General features: G+C 43.8%; 1 protein-coding gene and 1 long non-coding RNA gene across 4 annotated transcripts in view; both read right to left on the bottom strand.

The window, feature by feature from the left end:
* LOC123510241 overlaps window positions 1-7,990 on the bottom strand; it is a 34,447-nt gene extending 26,457 nt beyond the window's left edge. The window contains exons 1-2 of the long non-coding RNA XR_006676435.1: window positions 7,861-7,990; window positions 3,759-3,814 (exon numbers count right to left, since the gene is read on the bottom strand). This is a non-coding gene — a long non-coding RNA (uncharacterized LOC123510241). The remainder of the gene's footprint in view (window positions 1-3,758; window positions 3,815-7,860) is intronic.
* The window catches only part of LOC123510239 (G patch domain-containing protein 8-like), a 140,663-nt gene that overhangs the window by 34,350 nt on the left and 86,313 nt on the right, over window positions 1-20,000 (bottom strand). The gene's annotated exons all lie outside the window — the stretch shown is intronic.

Below are 20,000 nucleotides of genomic sequence, written 5' to 3'. Positions count from 1 at the left end.
CTTTTCCACGTTCTGCTAGTGATTCAGTAATTTTCTTCTTTCATCTTTCTTCTCCCTCATTCGTCTATATACAGTCTCTCATAATTCTTCCATTTTCCTTTAATTCACTATTTCTTTTTCTATTCTCTTCCTTTCCTATACTTCCTAATTTTTCACGATTCAATAATTCTCTTCCTCTCTCATTCATATTCTCCAGTCAATTAATTTTTTTTTCATTTTTTCCTCACTTCCCTCCACCTTATTATCTCTTTCCTCCTACGCTTCCAATCTTCTCTCCATTATATAACGTTCTTCCTCCCTCACTTATCTCCACCCGTCGTTTCTCTCTCGCCTCCGCTCACCAAGGTAATATTTTCCGTACCTCCGCTGCCTCGAATGCTAAATATTTGAGCTGTGGTTGCGTGGCGAGGCTCCCGACTAGTGACAGTAGGCCTAAGTAATGACCAGCCTATCTCCCTCCTCTCTTTCCTCTCGTCCTCGCTCTCTTGTCTCTGTTTCTTATCTTCCTCTCTTCTCTTCCTCTCTCTCTCATTCTCCGTCTTTCGAGATAATGTTGTGTGATTGTGTATTTCTGCGCTTTGTTTTAGGTGGAGGAGGAGGAGGAGGAGGAGGAGGAGGAGGAGGAGAGCCAGGTGTGATGGTGTAATAAACAGGTAAAGTGAAGTTATTGTAAATTGCAACAGACAGAATAGGAGGAAAGTTTCATGTTTCGTCAAGATTTCTATGATTTTTTTTTCCTCCGTTTTATTTCTCAATTTACAGTAATGCATTTTTTATTTGTACTTTAAAGTTTCAAGACCCGGAACTGGCTTGAAAACGAACTCCCTCTCTCTCTCTCTCTCTCTCTCTCTCTCTCTCTCTCTCTCTCTCTCTCCCTCTCTCTCTCTCTCTCTGGTGGTCAAGACTCCATTACTCATTCACTCTTCAATCTCTCCATCTCTCACAATAAGGGGAGAAAGTGTGTCCTTCCTCCCCTCTCCCCTCCCCCTCCCCCTCCCCCTCCCTTCCTGCAGGTGTGGACCAGGTAGGGGTCAAGGGCGCTTCAACCTCCCCAACCTTCACTACCTGAATCATAATAGAACCCGTGATGAGAGAGAGAGAGAGAGAGAGAGAGAGAGAGAGAGAGAGAGAGAGAGAGAGAGAGAGAGAGAGAGAGAGAGAGAGAGAGAGAGAGAGAGAGAGAGAGAGAGAGAGAGAGAGAGAGAGAGAGAGAGAGAGAGGAAGAGTTAGAAACAATGGAGAGAGAGAGAGAGAGAGAGAGAGAGAGAGAGAGAGAGAGAGAGAGAGAGAGAGAGAGAGAGAGAGAGAGAGAGAGAGAGAGTAATAAAGAATGGAACTACGTGCATAGATTCTAATATCAATTAAACTAAAGTCATTGCAGTAACTAACAGAAAATAAACCCACACACACACACACACACACACACACACACACACACACACACAGAAGCAACTTACAACTTTAATCATCATAATCATCGTCATAATTTTCTGCTCCTTCGCCTTGCTTCCTGTGCCGCCATATCGAGGTCGACGCATTCCAGCTGACCTAGACACACTGCCCAGGCGATCAGCTGCGCCACACTCCACTCCACCTCACCGCAGGGAAACACACACACACACACACACACACACACACACACACACACACACACACACACACACAAAGAAAAAAAAAGTAAAAAAGAAAACGAAAAAAAAAATACTCAGGTCCCCGTTACTCGTCCGTTTTCTTTATCTCCCCCCCCTTGCCTACCCCTCTCTCTCTCTCTCTCTCTCTCTCTCTCTCTCTCTCTCTCTCTCTTGCAAAAAGGGTGAAATACGAAGCCCCTTTCCCCTCCTCTTACTTGTGTCTCCCTTTCTCCTGGTGTAAAAACTAGAGGTATATAAAGCTATTTTCATCTCTCTCTCTCTCTCTCTCTCTCTCTCTCTCTCTCTCTCTCTCTCTCTCTCTCAGTTGTAATAAATAAGGGAGATATGCCTTTTACTTTCCTTCCTTGTCCTCCTTCCTTTCTCCCTTTCTTTCTCCTCCACACTTGTTATCTGTTTCTCCATTTCTCTTCGTGCAAAAACTAAAGGAATATTAAGGTACTTTCTTCCCTTTATCTCTCTCTCTCTCTCTCTCTCTCTCTCTCTCTCTCTCTCTCTCTCTCTCTCTCTCTGCAAAAAATGAGGAAGATATGCAAAGTACTTTCCTGTTGTCCCTCTTCCTTTCTCCCTTTCCTGCTAGAAAACAAAGTAATATATGGAAACTTCTCGCCTTCCTTGTCTTTCTCCTTTTGATATCTCACAAAAAATAAATAAAGTCATTTTTTCTCCTTTAATAATTGCAAACATAGGTAATAAATGCAAAGTTCTTTTTCATCCCTTCCTTTGTTTCTTTTCTCTCTCATCTATTACAAAAACAAAGAAATGCAAACTTATTCTCTCCCTCACTCCTTGTCTTGTCTTTCTCCCTTTTCAAGTCACAAAAAAGGGAAACTCAAATCTCCCTTTTCCTTTTCCTTCCTTCCTTCCTTCCTTCCGAACAGCAAACTTACAGATATCGCCACAAAACAGCAATTTCCAGACGCTACACACAAACACGTTCAGTGGAGGAGTGAGATACAATGAAATAGGAACAATTGAGATAAGACACAAGTGATGATGACAATGAAGGCTGCAGATAGCCACACAACGAGAGGAGGGCGACGGAACACTCGTCCTTAGAAGGGGGAAGTAACACTGATCAAGGGAAGACAAAGGTAACGTGAAGCTTTTACGATAACGATGACAAAGGGAATAGGATCGTAACATGATGACGTTATGTAACCAAATACGTGACAATTTTGATGTTAAGTATAAAGAGAAGTGTAAGAAATTTTTGAGAAAGATGAATTAAGGAGTTGCAAAATATAAGGCGATTGTGATGTTGCGTAAAAGAAAAAAAAGTTCGGGAGAAAAGTAAAGGCAAGAGGCACGTTACCAAATGCCTGACGTGTACGTTAAGTAAGAATAAAAAGAAATTATATAAAAAGAATAAATGCAAGAAAAATTACGGGATAGAAGACAGTTATGTTAATTGAATAAAAAGTATAGATGAAAAAAGAAAAACAACATATATATTAAACCAAGATAATGTGATTGTTATGACGTGACGTTAAAAAAAATAAATACATACAAACGAACGAAATAAGGCACTAGCTAAATAATGAACAATTATGCAGAGATGAGAAAAAAAAAATAGAGAGAACCTTAACAAAAGTAATGAAATACAACACGGAAGAATTCAATAACGAAGAACAGTTAAACGACTTTATCACCAACCAACCATTAAACCAATCCAGCCAGCCAGCCAAGGAACCAAGCGACCATTAAACCAGTAACAGCCAGAAGACGCAGAACACCTCACACACACACACACACACACACACACACACTAATAATTCACACCTGAGAAAATAAGAAATTAATGAAGAAAAAATATACAAGTCTTTTCTCGTTCTAGGTAACCGGTGCAGGTCAACACACTCCAATACCCACACCCACACACCCACACACACACACACACACACTCCAATACAATACAATCTCCCAGTCATCTTAACACAACACAAATTCCAACGCAACACAAAACCATCATTCTTACACTAGTCATTCTTACTGTACCCAACATACCCTCCCTCTTACGTCCTTGGCCTCATCCTTTCTTGCGCTACTCTTTCCCCTCAACCCGCCACCCCTTCCCTCCTCACACTCCCAGCGGTCCCCATTACTCACCAAGGCTGCGTGGGCGTCTGCGTTGCGAGCACACAATACCAAGCACAACTCCTTACCTGCAGAAGAAGGAAGGTGGCAATTAGTGGGAGGACAGGTGAATTGTATGAGAGAGAGAGAGAGAGAGAGAGAGAGAGAGAGAGAGAGAGAGAGAGAGAGAGAGAGAGAGAGAGAGAGAGAGAGAGAGAGAGAGAGAGAGAGAGAGAGAGAGGGGGGGGGCAACAGGACAGAAATAATTATGCAAATCATGAAAATATTTAAGAATGAAAAGCATGATTTATATTTGTAATTCCTTTTTCCCACTTCTCCCTCTTCCCTCTTTGCTATAATCTCTTCTCTACTCGTATTATCATCCTTCCACTCCAAGTTCTCTCCTCCTCCTCCTCCTCCTCCTCCTTCCCTCCTTTCCCATCATGACCATATGACTAAATTTGTCCCCATGACGTAATACCCAAAACTTTAGTGACCTCATGCAGTACCTAGAAGGAGGAGGAGGAGGAGGAGGAGGAGGAGGAGGAGGAGGAGGAGGAGGAGGAGGAGGAGGAGGAGGTGAAAAAAAAATTCCTTCATTCCTTCCACTTCCTTAAGAATGTAGGAAAAGTTTAATCGTCTTTCCGTTGCAATGAAAGACTCGGCACGCAAAAATCTTACGTCTCTCTGAACTGTTAAATGAAGGGATGAGATTTACTTTGACTCAATTCTTCATGATTCTCTCTCTCTCTCTCTCTCTCTCTCTCTCTCTCTCTCAGTACAGTCTCCAAGGGCACGAACACACGTATCCTATAAAAAGGTCTTACGTAAAGGGAGGTTATTAATGCCACGCTGCCGACAGGGATGTGAGGAGGCATTTAGCTAGAATAAAAACATGTGATCTTTCGTATACTTCTTCTCCCCTCCTTCGCTTTTTTTTTTTTTCCTTTTCCTCACTCTTCTACGTCCTATCTTTTTTTCTCTCTCTCCTTCAAATATCCTTCTGCATAATGTAGATAATTGCTAATCACTTTGGTGTGTGTGTGTGTGTGTGTGTGTGTGTGTGTGTGTGTGTGTGTGTGTGTGTGTGTGTTCAACAGGTTTATTAAAAAGATATCACATGATGAATTATTAAATGTCAGGCAGCGCACAGAGAGCCCTTCAATGCTCACTCTGAATCCAGCTCGTCTTATTTTCTCCCTTTTTTTTCCCCCATGCAGAATGAAGACGCCGCTTTCTCATTAACTGAATCTCATTTAGTCTTTTTCTCTCATCTCATTCACCATCTTATCAATGACCCAATTTCTGTTTTTTACTTAGCTTGTCCATCTTCACTCAATCTGCACAGTATTCCATTCACGTTCTGCCTTAATATTTTCCTTAATTACTCGTTACTCTCACTATCCGGTCGTTTGCGGTCTTACTAACTTACTTCTCCCTTATTTAGTCATCGCCACTCTTCGAAATGTTTGTCTTACTCCCTTGTGTTTGAAGTTCTCTGTCATGCTAATCATTCTGTCTCCACCATCCTGTCATCTCCGCCAACACATCTATTTTTCCCTTAAGCTTTCTATTTTTTTTTTTTTCTTACTTGAACTACAAAGCCTGTTTTGCTCTTCCGCTATCTTGTCAACCGATCCCTCTGTATCTTGTAATACCTCACAGTTAGTTCTTATCATGCAATGTGTCCATAAATAAATACTTGCCGATCTCCTTTGTAAATTATAAACACTAGCCACACATTTTACCACCACTTGCCTGCTCTTTTGATATAATAAATAAGAAGAATTATATTATTTCTCCGATTTGCTTTCTTCACCTACTTAACCAGCCACTCAGTCGGGGCAAGATGTACATTCAGTTTTTCATCAAATTAATGTTAGATTTTAAAATGTTCCAGTAAATTATTACCTTCCAACACATGATTCTTCGACTTTTCTACACTGGAGTCATTCTTGCGGTCACTCACTCATCATTCACACACAGTTCTTATGCATGATGGAGTCAAACTGTTCTCGTATCTCTATTTCCTCTGACTTCCTACATTCTCACTCAGAGCAACATCACTACTTATTTATAATTCAATGTAAATGGGGCAATGGCTACGTGCAACAAAATCGTTCGAAAAAAGCCCCACTAAAGTACCGGTCCCAAAAGAGAAAGTCATGAGGATTATTCAAGATTGTAGGATAAGCGTCTTGAAATCTCCCTCCTGAAAGATTTGAAGTCAGAGGCAGGAAGGAACACAGAAACTGGCTTTAATTTCTAGAGTTATCAAGAAAACAATATAGGAAGATATGATTAACATTTGCTATCGGGACGTGGATGGCATAAGAGTGAGAGAAAGTAGAAAGATGTGTGTAGTGAGGCTCAGGGAGGAGAGGAGGCGTGTACTTAGCAAGACCAGAGTAAGTTAAGGTGATAATAGCAGCAGATGACAGTGTTGCATCTCTATCTCCTATTATTTCCAAGCTCACTACTCTCAACTAATTAACTTCATGCCTCCCTCCACCCAGACTCGATATACAAAACTCCTTATTAACTCTCACTCCTATTCTGTCCACCTTACTGAAGTTAACGTCATCACTCCTTTCGTTCCTTTCACTGGTAAACCCCGGTACTCTCTCTCTCTCTCTGTCTACGTTTCCACCCTGCCTGAGACGTAAACTGTTCCTGAAGACGAGCATCAAGACACCTCAAAGTAAACTGGTCATGTCTTGGTTCTTCTGCCGTTTCTCTTTTTAGGAACAACGTGAGAGGATTTTCTTTAGCCATTTTTTTTTTCTTGTTCTTAACCGGTCTTCCTAACTGACACACACACAAAAGAAAGAATAAAAAAACTATCTAATACACTTCACTCTGACCACTGACTATCGCCTGACAAAAACGGAAAAAAAAAAAAATCGATTGCAACCATTATATACGGACTAACCCTCAAATATCGACTGACCATTAGCTGTCGATCATGACCATTACGTATCGACTCCGCCTAGTGCACATCACCTATTGACTCTGATAATGACGTAATGGAAACAGCAACATTATAATCACGACCCAAGGAGTTGCCAAGGCCTCTGGGTCACGCTGCTCTTGAACCAGAAAGACACCAGGCGAGAAAGACCAGCATGAATACGAATACACATAAACACTGCCAAGGTGTGGAATGCTGTTTTGGTCTGGTAGTTTGGTGCGTCTCACTGGCTAACGAGGTTGTAAGCGGCCTTGTTTGTTCTGTTTTTTCCTGTTGTTGCTGTTGCTTATTCCAAGGACGCTTGTGCAATGCCAGGACTAAGTAAAATTAGAATATGTTTTGAAAATATTTTTTTTCTTTATTATTTTACGGGAAGTTACACACACACTCTCTCTCTCTCTCTCTCTGCCAGACAACTCACTACCTAATTCTACGGAAAGACAGTGAATGGAGTAACGTGACGTGTCTTCCTTACAACCCACTGATCCCAGCAATGCACCTTGTGAACACCTGCACGTGTGAGAGTGTGTGGGTGGTGGTGGAGGAGGCACGTGTCAAGGCTAATCCCACACAGGTGTTGCCTTGAGTATATGAACTACCTGGCTGTCTGAATGCCACTAATGACGTCAGGGCTAGTTAATAAGCACTCTATCCCGCATCTCATCAGTCTTTTGTTCGTATTCTGAAACACTCAGTTCTCTAACCACGACTGCTTTCAAAGACCATTGAGATGCTTTGCCCGGTTCTAACGAGTGCTTCTTTAGTAAATAACATGAAACTCTTGTTAATCTCTCACTATAACCATAAAAAACACCCTTAGAAACAAATGTAACTTCAACCTACAGCCTTGAGAAAGTAGTGGAGATGTGGCGCGGCGCACACGTGTTTCAGAATATGGTCCCTTATGTATGTTTTACACACACACACACACACACACACACATAAGGCCACGTGGCACACCTGCACTCCTGACTAGGCGACTTGGTGACTACATTGGTAAACACCCTTAATCACATCCAGCTCACGCCAGCACCACTCAGCCTCCACATGCCTGCCTCTCCAAGGGTAAGACACACACACACACACACACACACTCTCTCTAAAATCTTTTAAACTTTTACACGTTCGTCATTCAACAAAGTTAAACGTTAAATTATTCCACACCTTCACCTGAGCGCGGGATCACCTGTGTTCCGCGTGGCCGGGGCTGCCTCACTGACTGACTCCCCAAGTAACACGACCGCCACGCCACTGCCGCTGTACCCAGGTGTCGTCACTTCCGCTAGTACTCACCTGACCTAATCCTCACGCTTTATTATCCCAACGTCACTAAATTCCTGCCACGATAGGAAACGTTTCTAATCAAGAAAAAAAAGTACATCAAAAAAAGTCACGGAGCCGGAAATGATAAGCTATCGTGTGTATGGTGACAGACACGCAGGTGGTTATCGCTGTCACTGTTACTTTCCTCCCGTTCGTACGCCGCGTCCTATCGCCGGAGAAGCGCCGCGAGTGTGTTTACGACAATGTGTGGTCGAGAGCTTCTCAAACTGACGCTCCTCGCTGCACCTCACCCACCTCACACACCTGGCGCCGCTGGACTAACACGCCCACACCCAACACTGCCGTTACCCGCAACAGGCATTTAGCGTGTCCCCAGAACCCCCTCCACACACACACACACAGTGACTCATGCAGTTAGTGACGCTGGACCGTGAGCCTGTCAATACCACCGCCACCACGCTGCCCGCCCACGCCCTTACGCCAGCACGCCCACTCGCCAGGGAGGGGCTGGGCGGCGTGGCTCTGTCACTTGCTCTACTGTCCTCCCGGAGCTTCGAGACAGTTCACTTGTGTACTATTTTCGCTACCGTGGCGAACACATGTTAGTAGGACACAGCTGTGAATGGGGTGTCACACTGCAGACCACACGTACACACACACACACGCACACACACAACCCCCCCTCCCTCTTTCTCTCCACACCCCGATTACCACAACAGTCCGAGAAACAGAGACTTGCTGCACACACCCTCTCTCCACTGTGTCCGACGCGCTACTGAGCCGCAGCCCGCCGTCGCCAACACTCACTGAAGGACCCACAGCCTCCCAGCCCCAGTCCTCCTCTCCCGCCCCGCCAGGATGCTACGCACCTCTCACCTCTCAGACAGACGAGCGACGCGGGCAGGGGAAGGGCAGAGGAGAGGACACGAAAGCAAAAAGGAAAGGAGGAAAGAAGGAAGGAAGAAAGGAAGGAAGGAGAGGGATAAGCGCATGGAACCTCTTAACCTAAATTACATAATGGAGAGCTGTAGGTCCTTGACGAAAGCAGTGACGCCGCGTCCTGATAGCCCGTCACAGTATACCGCACCACCACCACCACCACCACCACCACTTCCTCCCACACTCTACCCTCCCTTCCTTCACCACGCCCCCGGATCGAGCCCCCTACGTACTACCACACTATCCTCAGCCAGTGTAGCGTATCTGGGGACTCGGCCATGCTCGGCTCCTTCAAGTGTAACGCGATTGGGTTGCGTCACGACGGTGGGGGCGTGTGACAACAACACTCAACACCGTGTGACTGATTGCTGACTCGGCGCGGCGTGACAAACCAGCGCCCCCGTCACCACCTGCCGCGTCACGGAAAGAAGGAAGAAGAAGAAGAAGAAGAAGAAGAAGAAGAAGAAGAAAGGGAAAAAGGCGAAAGCAATTAAGGAATAATGAGAATGAGCAACATGAATAATGAGTGGTAAAGATGAAGGAATGAAGACAAGAAGCACAAAGGAACAGAGAAGAAGAAAAAAAAACAGTAATACACCTTAACGTTCCTATTATGATGTTTGGCTAACTATTCTACACTATCACTAGAAGGAGGAGGAGGAGGAGGAGGAGGAGGAGGAGGAGGAGGAGGAGGAGGAGGAGGAGGAGGAGGAGGAGGAGGATTACCAGAATCAAAAGGTCACAAAAAAACAAGGAAATACCCAAGAGAGTCAGTGTGAATTCCCAAGTTACCGTCACCTTAATATTACCGATTCACACAACTCGCCTCACCAACACCACTACATCACACCCACCCTCCACACCCCCACGCCCGCACGCCCCTCCCTCACCTGCCCGCACCTTCCTCACCCCCTCAGAGCGCAGCAGGAGGCGAGGGAGGAGGCTGGAGATAAATATTGGAGAGAGCACCTCATTTCCTCCCCCTCCCCTCTCCACGTTCTCCCTTCCTCCCCCTCACCGCCTCCTCCCGCGACGCCACCAGGAGTTTTGGCCAAATTATTAATACCACTCAACGCTACACAACAGAGAGAGAGAGAGAGAGAGAGAGAGAGACGTTATAATCTTACTAATTGAGGATAAATTAGAATATCACCGTTTATTTTTCTTTCCTTCTCTCTCTCTCTCTCTCTCTCTCTCTCTCTCTCTCTCTCTCTCTCTCTCTCATAAGTCAGCCCCATTCACTCATCCCTCACTCCCCATTTCGTTCCATTTCCTTTCCCCTCACACGTCTCCATGCGGGTTCTCCCCACCTCCCCATACTTCCTCTCTCTCTCTTTCTAATACACGCCGCCAGCTGTGACTCTCTCTCTCTCTCTCTCTCTCTCTCTCTCTCTCTCTCTCTCTCTCTCTCTCTCATCTATCTTACTCATCTTCTCTTATTCTTTCTCCTTGCCTTCCTTCTTGTCTTCGTCCTCCTCCTCCTCCTCCTCCTCCTCCTCCTCCTCCTCCTCCTCTTCCTCCTCCTCCTCCTCTCCTCTTGTGTAATGGGTGACGGAGAAGAATTAAGTCAGGAGAGGGAGACACAAGGAGGAGGAGGAGGAGGAGGAGGAGGAGGAGGAGTGGGGAGTAAAAGTGACTGGGTGGTTGCATCTTCACTACTCGTGCTCCTGTTTGTTTGTTTGTTTGTTTGTTCGTCGGTTGGTTAGCTTACATTAACACTCGGCCTCACACTTTCATTGCGTCTCCTTTACAAATCGTTCAGCAGCACGGAGGCCTCTAAGTGGTGTCGGTGTTGAGAGCGCTTCATTCCTGTTTCTTTTACCTTCGGGCAGCGGTGCGATGGTTCTTGTTTGCCAGAATTACAGGATTGTTCTCCGATATCTCTTTATGGATCTAGTGCTTTTTTCTTATACAATGTGGACTTTTTCACGGGAATTTATGGGCTAAAGGAGATACTTTTTGGGTTACCTCCTATCTCAAATCCCACCCGCTAGCAGACCGGTGCCCCGAGTGAGGAGACCCAACCTATACTCGGACCTTGGACAGGATGCTTTGTTACGATACACACACACACACACACACACACACACACACACACTCGAGACTCAAGGAGAGTAAGTAAATGAAACGCAGCATCATTCACCAGTGCAATGCAAGCATACAAACAACGCAACACAAGCAAACTGTTCGGACAAAAGGTGAGACAAACGGTTAATCTCTTCAGTACCATGACGCGTTTTCATATTCATTCTGCTTACTATTTGCTGATTTTATACAGCTTCTGAAACTTACGTGGGGATTAGAATGGTGAAGACTTTGGCCATTTATCTTCTGACCTCCATAAACCTTTCCTAATATCAATAAAATCGTCTAATCACACCCAAAACTCATGGTGAAGATGCGTTCCAGTAGTGAAGGGGTTCAGATCCCTATTCAGAAACGCTTTGATCTCTCATGATCACAGGGATGATTAGCAGAGTTATCAAGAGTATTCCTACAGTTAATAATGTAAAAATCTTGTCACTGCCTCTAGAACCGTAAAAAAAAAAAACACCATATAAAACTCTTATAAATTTAAATGAAGCCTTTTGAAATAGTGGGGTGAAGCATAGAAATGTTTGAGAATACAAGCCTAAGGACGGCGGTGAATGAACGCAAGTCTGTATTTTGAAACACTTCACGCTTTCATGGGTGGTGTTCTCATTGGCTGCATGATTAGCATCTCATTAGCTGACTGCAATAATGAAAACACCTTTGATGGCCATAACAGCTCCCATTGCACCCTGTTAAAAGTAGCGAAAATAGACATCTAAACGTTTGAGATACCTTGAATTGGCATAGTATAAAGCATGGGACGTAAACAAAATTCTTAGATCAGTAACCAGGATAGAACAGCAAATAACGGGTTGAGATGTATGGTAAAAAAATATTAGAAAGGAATTAGCTCTCAAATAGTGGTAGTTGAATGGAACGGACTCAGTAATCAGGTTGTTAGCGCTAAGTCATTAGGGAGCTTTAAAAGATTACAGAGATTTATAAATGGCGATGATGGATGAAAATAAGTAGGAATATTTCTTGCATTTTTCTTTACTTTATGTTCTTGCGTTCTTAAGGGACCAAGATTTTTTTTTTTTTTTGTATGGGCGGGAAAAATGGCCGAAGTAACAAAAACAATCAAGCAATAAGGTCCACTGAGATACCAGTCCCCGAACAGCGTCGAGAGAGTTAGCCAAAAGAATGGAACGTCTTGAAAGTACTTATCTTGTTTATATCAGTTTCCCAGCCTTCCTACCATGGCACACACACACACACACACACACACACACACACACACACACACACACACGTACTGAAGGAAGTGTTGTAACTCTGAGCGTGAAAAGATCTCTTCAAATACTTGTAACAGCGGAAAACAAACACACACACTTAACACACACTTCAGGGGAAAATAATAAAAAGTTTTACGTAAATGCAAACATTACACTTGCGGTAAAAAAAACGTTGACACAGAAGGAAAAAATTTTCGCGTTTGTTATGAGTCGTTAAATTAAAGATAAGGAGAGGAATAACATGATGACAAATGCATAATCAGAGAGAGAGAGAGAGAGAGAGAGAGAGAGAGAGAGAGAGAGAGAGAGAGAGAGAGAGAGAGAGAGAGAGAGAGAGATTACTGGGATGAGGGTGAACGATTGCATGTGTGTGTGTGTGTGTGTGTGTGTGTGTGTGTGTGTGTGTGTGTGTGTGTGTGTGTGTGTGTGTGTACGCGCGTGGGTGTGTGTGAGGTCAGCTAAAAATATCTCTTACTTCACGTAGTGCGGGATCACGAGAGAGAGAGAGAGAGAGAGAGAGAGAGAGAGAGAGAGAGAGAGAGAGAGAGAGAGAGAGAGAGAGAGAGAGAGAGAGAGAGAGAGAGAAACTTGGTCAGGTAAAAACAAATAGAAGATGTAAGAAAGTTTGCTAATTACACGAGAACTGCATCTCCTTGTCCCCTTTACCTCACATGAAGGAGGAGGAGGAGGAGGAGGAGGAGGAGGAGGAGGAGGAGGAGGAGGAGGAGGAGGAGGAGGAGAGGGATTGAAACTGTAGAATAAACAATTAAAAAAGAACATATTGACTCAAACAATTAGTGAATAAAAAAAAATACACGAAACAATAAAATGAGCAAATATTGACTAGGTCCTCCTCTCCTCCTCCTCCTCCTTCTCCTCCTCCTCCTCCTTCTTCTCCTCCAATCCCCTTTCCTCTCTCCTAAACCTCCTTGTATGTCTCTCCCTTCCCCTTCCTCTATTCTTCCCATTTTCTTTACTTTTCTTTTCTTCCTCCATCACCATCTTGCTCTTACAAATTCTCTCCCTTCCTCCATTCCTCCGTTCGTTACCCTTTCCTAACCTCCATTTCCCTTTCTAAATCTTTTTCTCTCTCTCCCTTACACAACTTCTTACCCAACGAATCCTTTGGCCTTTTTTATCTTGTAACTTTCCTCCCTTAAAAAAATCTCTCCCTTCTCCCTTCACCTTCACCTTTATCTTCTTTCCCCTCTATATTCTTAAACCCTTCAATACTGGGACACATTTTTACCTTGAGATTTGTGTACCAGTAGACTATTTCATTGACATTAGGAAGAGTCTATGGAGGTCAGATGATAAATGGCCACAGTCTTCACTATTTTAATCCCCACAAGAGTTTCTGAAGCTGTTTAAAATCACCAAATAGTAAGCAGAATGAATATGGAAACGTGTCATGCTACTCGAGAGGATTAAACAGTCTCTTCCATGCATCACTAAAACATTCACCCGTTCTTTTCTCCTTTTCCATTCCCTCTTTATAACTTTTCCTTTATATTCTCCTCCTCTCTCTCCCTTTCCTTCTTCCCTTCATATTTCTCCCTACCTCCATGACCCTCCCTTGTCTAAAACACCCATTTCTCTTCTCTCTTCTATATTACTCTTCTCATTCCCTCCCTACGTCCCTTCACTTCCCTTCCCTACCAGTTTTCTACCCTTCTCTTCCTCTTCAGTAATGCCCAGACCTTCACTACTCCGTCAGTGTTGCCACATCACTAGTATTGGGAAACCCTGTCGTGACTTAGACATAGTACGCAGTGTTGCCATCGCTGTGCCTCTATATGCCACCTGTTGCCGCCCTCACCTGCCTACTCTCACCTGCGCCGCCTCCTATTAGTGTGGCAAGCCTGTGATTCACCTGTCGCCACCTGCGCGCTTAACTTTAAATGAACGTGCGGTGTTGTTGTTGTAGTTGTTGTTGTTTTTGTTGGTGGTGGTGGTAGTGTTGTTGTTGTTGTTGGTATGTAAATTTCACGTTTGGTTTGTCAGTTTTGTTGGTTTGCCTCTGATTTTTTTTTTTTTTTATTGAGTGTGTGTCTGTTAGTTTGTCCGTCTATCTATCTATCTACTTATGTATCTACTTTCCTGTATGGGCGTGTCATTATCTATCAGTCAATTCATCAATACATTTTTGTCTATTCATCTAGATATTCTCTACATGTCTGTCTATAAATCAATCAATCTGTCTATCTATCTATCTATCTATCTATTCATCTATCTAGTTGTCTACCTAAATAATAATGAAGTGGATAAGGAGGAAGAGGAGGAGGAGGAGGAGGAGGAGGAGGAGGAGGAGGAGGAGGAGGAGGAGGAGGAGGAGGAAAATATGAGCAGGAGGATGGAAAGAGGCGAAAAAGAAATGAAAAGAAGAACAATAAAAAAGACGAAAAAGAAGAAGAGAAAAGTTTAGGCATAAAAATTTTGTCTGGGGAAAAATGAGGAAAAGAGGAGGAGGTAAAGGAGGAGGAGGAGGAAGAAGAAGAGGAGGAAAACACAAATACTTAAACACAGAATCTTTCAGAAAAAAAAATGGAGGAACATAGGACGAAAAAAAAATGTAATGAATGATGATGGAAAGGGAAAGTTGATGAAGGAAAATAAGGGAGGCGAAATATGAGAGATGAAGATGAAAATGGAGAGGAGGAGGAGGAGGAGGAGGAGGAGGAGGAGGAGGAGGAGGAGGAGGAGGAGGAGGAGAAGAAGAAGAAGAAGAAGAAGAAGAAGAAGAAGAAGAAGAAGAAGGAAGAAGAAGAAGAAGAGGAGGAGGAGGAGGAGGAGGAGGAGGAGGAGGAGGAGGAGGAGGAGGAGGAGGAGGAGAGAAAGAATGGAGGAAAGGGAGGAAACTTGAAACCGGAGGGAAAGTTATTTGGTCTCGCCGGAAATACCACACACACACACACACACACACACACACACACACACACACATATTACCACCACTAGAACTACCGCTCTTCCTCCTCTTCCTCTTTCACCTACTACTACTACTACTACTACTACTACTACTACTACTACTACTACTACTACTACTTCCACCGTTCTGTCCTTGCCCTAATGGTCTAAGGAGGATAAATTAGTGTAATAAAATAGCTTATCAAGAACATGAGTTGTCCTTTGCTTTTTGTATTCCTTTATATTCTACTACTACTACTACTACTACTACTACTACTACTACTACTACTACTACTACTACTAGCACCATCCTATTATCACTAACACAAAGCAGCTGATACGACAAACAAAGGAAGGGTAAGACCAACAAATACTGGCTAACACACACACACACACACACACACACACACACACAGAGAGAGAGAGAGAGAGAGAGAGAGAGAGAGAGAGAGAGAGAGAGAGAGAGAGAGAGAGAGAGAGAGAGAGAGAGAGAGAGAGAGAGAGAGAGAGAGAGAGAGAGAGAGAGAGAGAGAAACAAAGCAAGCACACCCGTGGACAAAAACACAAAAAACAACAATCTGTATTAAACAATGAAAGACACAGACGGCAAGAAGAAGAACAAGAAAAAAAAAAACTGGGAGAAAGAGAGAGCTAAGACCAGCTAATGTACCGCTATCAAAGACACAACCGCCAGTGATCTAAGCGGCTCCTCTTGTCTAACTAAATTAACGATAACACACGAACCATGAGACGCAGCGGTTATCAGAGTGCGCGGCGATCAAAGGGCGATGCTGGGCGACGATATAGGGCAAGAAGAGGTGCAGAAAGGGGCAGGAAAGGGGCAGGGGGCATTCGGTGGAGGAAGGAAGATTACAGAGAAAGGAAGGAAGAATAGGAAGGAGAGTCTATGAGAAAGGGAAGGATGGGAAGATTAAAAATGAGAGGAAAAAGAGAGAGCATGAAAAGGAATGAAAAGGAAGGATTGGGAGGTTAGAAAGGAGAGGTAAAGAGAAAGAGGGTAGAAGGAAGAATGAGGAAGAGGTGCTTAAGGGAAAGGGAAGGATTGGAAGGTTAGAAAGGAGAGATAAAGAGAAAGAGAGAAGGAAAGGAAGGAAGAATGAGAAAGAGTATTTAAGGAACAGGGAAAGACTGGAAGGTTATAAAAAGGAGAGGTAAAGAGAGAAAGGAAGGAAGGAAGGAAGAATGAGGAAGGGATGTTTAAGGAAAAGTGAAGGATAGAAAGGTGAAAAAGGAGAGGTAAGGACAGTTAGGAACGAAGAAAAAATGAGGAAGGAGAAGAGTTGAAGGGAAAGGAAAAGATTGGAAGGTAAGAAAGGGGAAGTGTTAGGAAAGGAGAGGTTAAAAGGAGAGAGAGTGAGGGGGAGGGGATATAATGATTAGACAGAGAGAGTGAGGGTTAAGGAAATGAGAAAGAAATGGTTAAAGGAATGATTAAAATGAAAAAAATGAAAGGGAAAGAGTGAGGATAAAGGAAAGAATAAGAAATATTAGAGAAGGAAAGGGAGAAGATGGAAGAAGTAAGGGAAGGAAGGAATGAGAATAAAGGGAAGGATATGAGATAATACTGAAGGAAAAAGAGACGATTAGGGAAAAAAGAAGAGAAGGATTACAAAGGAGGAGGAGAAAGAGGAAGAGAAATAGTTACATAACCACGAAAGAACAAAACAAACAGAGAATAAAAAGATGAGAGAGAGAGAGAGAGAGAGAGAGAGAGAGAGAGAGAGAGAGAGAGAGAGAGAGAGAGAGAGAGAGAGAGAGTGGAGAAAGCAAAGACAGGCGAAAGAAAGAGACATACAAAGGAAGAGAAAGACAAAAGAAAGAGAGAGAAAAATATAAACAGTTGGCATTCCCACGAGGAAAAACAAACACACTGCCGCCTATTACAAAATAACAACTTGTACCCTTCCTTCTTCGCCTCCTCGAAAAGAAAACAGAAAAAAGAAAGAAAACTCAAAGGTACTGAAGTTAAAAGGAAGGTGATGTAACATAGCACACCTGAACGTCTTTCCTCCTCCTCCTCCTCCTACTCCTACTCCTACTCCTACTGCTACTACTACTACTACTACTACTACTACTACTACTACTACTCCTTCTCCTCCTCCTCCTGCTCCTCCTCCTCCTCCTCCTCCTCCTCCTCCTCCTCCTCCTCCTCCTCCTCCTCCTCCTCCTACTACTACTACTACTACTACTACTCCTTCTGCAGGTGAAGGCACACAAACTGGCTTATTTACTCACCTCTCACCTGACCCTACCTGAAAGACCTCTTGATGGGGACCTAAATGATCTTTGTTCCTCTTCTCTCCCTTCCTTTCTCTTGCATGCTTACAAGTCGTTTTATTTTTGTTCCTTCGTTTTTATTCTTTTTCTCTAAGACTTGTTTTGTAAATTGATCATTGTTCGTCTTCCCTCCCTTCCCTTTCTGTTTCATCCTTATGTCTTTTTTTTTTTTTTTTCTCTCGCTTTCATTCTTTTCTCTATGACTTTATTTTCGTTCTTAAGTTCTTCTCTATTTTTTCCTTTTTTTTTTATCTAGTTCCTCATATTTTTTCTTTATTTTTTTCCATCTTTCTCTCGTTTTATTTTTTTCCCCTTTCACCTTTCTTCTTCTTCTTCCTTATTATTTTTTTTATTTATACCATGTGGGCTTTTCACGAGAATTTTTGGGCTAAAGGAGATACTTTTTGGGGTACCTCCTATCTCAAAGCCCACCCGCTAGGAAACTGTTGCCCCGAGTGAGAAAGCCCAGCCTACACTCGGACCGTGGACAGGATTCAAACCCGTGCGCTTGGAGACCCCGCGGACCCCAAAGCACGCATGGTTCTACTGTGTCTTTCTCCTTTCCTCCTTTTCTTTACTATATTTTCTAGCTTATCTCATATTTTCAACCTTTCCTCCCTTGCTTATATATTTTCAATCTTTCCTCCCTTCCTCTTCCCCTTCCTGGTCACTATTGCCTTCTCCTCCTTCCTCTCCTCCTCTCTGTACTTTCATCCTGCCTTATCTCTCACTTTTCCTCAACTAGCTATGAAAAAATAACTCGAAAATAATAAGTAGTAATGGCCTGTCCTTCTTCATCACACATTAAATCCTTCAATCATTTTTTTTTACCATTCTGTCTCATATTTCTGTCCTCCTCCTCCTCCTTCCTCCTCCTCCTCCTCTTCTTCTTCTTCTTCCTCCACACAGGGCGAGATTCAAGGACACACAAAACGAAACCTTGATCAAACTTTATATTATTTTTATTGTAGTTTTCGTTAAATCTTTCTCTCGTTTCAATCTTGCTAACAACGACACTGTTTCTCCCTTCCCTGTGGCAGCCCTTGTGTCTCCCTGTCTGTCTGTCTGTCTGTCTGTCTGTCTGTCTGTCTCTCTGTGTGCCTGTCTGTCTGTCTGTCTCTTGTTGGTGTGTTTGTTTGTCTATATGTCAATACAACTGTCCTATCCTGTTTTGTCTTCTCTCTCTCTCTCTCTCTCTCTCTCTCTCTCTCTCTCTCTCTCTCTCTCTCTCTCTCTCTCTGACTGACACACACACACACACACACACACACACACACACACACACATACACACCTTCAATCAATCAACAGGTAGAGCCATAGGAAGTAATATTGCCCTGAGAGAGAGAGAGAGAGAGAGAGAGAGAGAGAGAGAGAGAGAGAGAGAGAGAGAGAGAGAGAGAGAAAGGGGGAGAGCAACATAATTACAGGTACACGCACCATCACCTGCCCGGAAATAGCCCCCATAACCCCGCCCTGCCCCACACAGGTAACACGCCGCGGGTCACCAGGTAACTAAAAGCCCCAACAACCTTCCCCCTAAGAGTTCATAAAATACACACAGAGGGACTTAGACGCAGAAAATTGGGTGTAGTGTGTGTGTGTGTGTGTGTGTGTGTGTGTGTGTGTGTGTGTGTGTGTGTGTGTGTGTGTGTGTGTGTGTGTGTGTGTGTGTTTATCTGCCTGTCAGAGCGTACATCCCATTTCAAGACAAGATAGCACGCTTCCTCTCTCTTCTTCTCACCTCCTCCTCCTCCTCCTCCTCCTCCTCCTCCTTTTCTTCTCCTCCTGTTTTCCGTCACGTCCTCCACTAGACTTCTTCACGACGTTCTCTATTCCTCCTCTACCTCCTCCTCCTCTTTCACTACCACCACCACCACCACCACCACCTCCTCCTCCTCCTCCTCCTTCGTCTTTTAATGGACAACAAACAGGAAGAGAAAACTTAAAATAAACTAACACGAATAACAAAACTGGTGTCAATTATACAGTGAAGAAGTGAAGAGAAGTGCCACTCCTCTATTCCACTCCGCCTTTCCACTTCCACCCATCCGCTCCCTGCCCACCTCACCTCGCCCCGCCCCGCCCCGCCCTTCCCATGTCCCACACCCACTCGTCTGTCCTTCGCCACCCCGCCCTTCTTTTCTTCACTCATTCGTCTTGTTTCTTTTTTTCTTTTTCTGTCTTTTGTGTCTTTTTTTTTTTTCTTAAAGTGACCATTCCTTCTTTCTTCTTCCGTCTTATTCCTTTCCATTTCTTTATCCCTCCTGTCTCTCTCTTCCATTCCCTCATTTACAAAACTTCTCTCATTTTCCTTCTTGCTTCCTCTATCTCATATTCCATTTCTCCTCCTCCGTCTCTTCCTCATTCTTCTCCACCTCCTCCTTCATTCAAAGATGCTTCTAAACTTCCCATCCCGCCTCTCTGCCGCGCCCTTCCCGTGTCCTCTCTTCATAACCTTGCTCCACCCTTGTCTACTGTCACTCTACCCTGCTCCATCCAGCCACGCTCCACCCCCTTCAAAAATCCACTTTAGAAAAAAAAAACAA

Source organism: Portunus trituberculatus, chromosome 28, assembly GCF_017591435.1.
Source record: "Portunus trituberculatus isolate SZX2019 chromosome 28, ASM1759143v1, whole genome shotgun sequence".
NCBI lineage: Eukaryota > Metazoa > Arthropoda > Malacostraca > Decapoda > Portunidae > Portunus > Portunus trituberculatus.
This window is presented reverse-complemented; position numbering and strand designations above follow the sequence as displayed.